The following is a 1,542-nucleotide window of genomic DNA, read 5'->3' on the forward strand; positions in this document are numbered from 1 at the left end:
CGCGCCGCACTTAAATATCTAAATCTCTTACCCCTGTCGTTTAGATATCATCTCCTGGTTTAGAAAATGCGCAGACCTGCAAGGCCAGACGTGCCTATAGCTCGTGACGAAGATAAACGTTAGACTAAACAGCGTAAAGCGTTCTGAAGCGTTTCGAATACTTCGCTCGTGAAGGTACAATCGACGTGAACGCTCCTTTTTAACGAGCAGAAAACTCGGCGCGAAAATATGGAAACATTACGCGATAAAGATTATCTCCCGCGCCGAACTATCGCTCTCCCCATCCAATTTCCTATTCATTCCCTGGACTTGACAGTCAATCTATGCGTATTACGAAGGGATCGTCGTAGACGATGTATTCGAGGGTGAATGCCTTTCCGCGCTCCACACTCGCGCACGTACACACGTACGTACGCACGCATGCAGGCACGCATATATATACGTACATATATATATATATATATACTCACGCACACGTACGCGGTCAAAGAATAGCGTGGGCCACGATCTCTGTAAAGGCGTCGCCGTTTAGATAATAACGCGCATTTTATCTCCCTCATAAAACCTAATTTATAGCCACATCCAAGTCCATAGGCGTGTACGTACGACCGTCGTGAATAGGAAGGACCCCGACAACGGCAGTGCCGTAATTTCGGGGAAAGTGCCCGTTTGGGATCCAAGTTGTTTCATAAATTTCTTTCCGAAATGATAAAGCGCGTATCGCCTTTTGAGATTATGTTGTACAATGCCGCATAAAAGTTCGGTCATTACCAGACGCGTTATCACATTCGTTACGATAGCTCGGGTTACACGCACGACCTAGGTACGGATCGCTATTTATTGTAACAATTAAGTTAGTTTAAATGCGTGAGAACGACGAAATATTTCAACCTGTAAGATTTTTTTTGCAAACAACAGCTACGTTCGAGGAAAACGAGCAAACGTGAGGGGACATCTGGGCATCTGGAATTGTCAATTCATGAAAACATTTGTGTAGTACACAAATTATAAAACTTATGTGTACAGTTCGAAAGTGTTCCGAAACCATTCGTACTAGATCAGAAAACAGCTTGGTATCGTTGAAACTAAGTTTAAAAGTCTAAAAAGAAATCAGTTTACTTAAATAGGTTATAGCTAAAACTGGACTGATTTTTTGTTGGGCTTCTAAACTTAAGCTAACGGCACACGATGCTATTTTTCTTACCGGGTTGCTTACGGGAGTCAATCAGAATGCAGAGTTTTAGATCGGGTGATCTAAATGATATTCATATCATTTTTTTAATTTTCAATATGTTTTTTTCATTCTGGTATACCTGCTATAACCAAAATCCTACTCTTTGGTTTTTTTGTTGAATCATAGGAGCCACGGACCACCGTTCTCTTTTCATCATTTTGTTCAACGTTGTACACAGCACTTATTTATTATTTATCAATGAACATTTTTTTAAACATACTTTAAATATGTACAAATATGTAAGAAAAAAACTACCAAAAACCTTATATTTTTTAAATTCGTAAAGATAGCATAAAATTTCGGCTTCT

The sequence above is a fragment of the Vollenhovia emeryi genome, unplaced genomic scaffold (genome assembly GCF_000949405.1).
Source record: "Vollenhovia emeryi isolate VEMERY1.0 unplaced genomic scaffold, V.emery_V1.0 DF939204.1, whole genome shotgun sequence".
NCBI classification, from domain to species: domain Eukaryota; kingdom Metazoa; phylum Arthropoda; class Insecta; order Hymenoptera; family Formicidae; genus Vollenhovia; species Vollenhovia emeryi.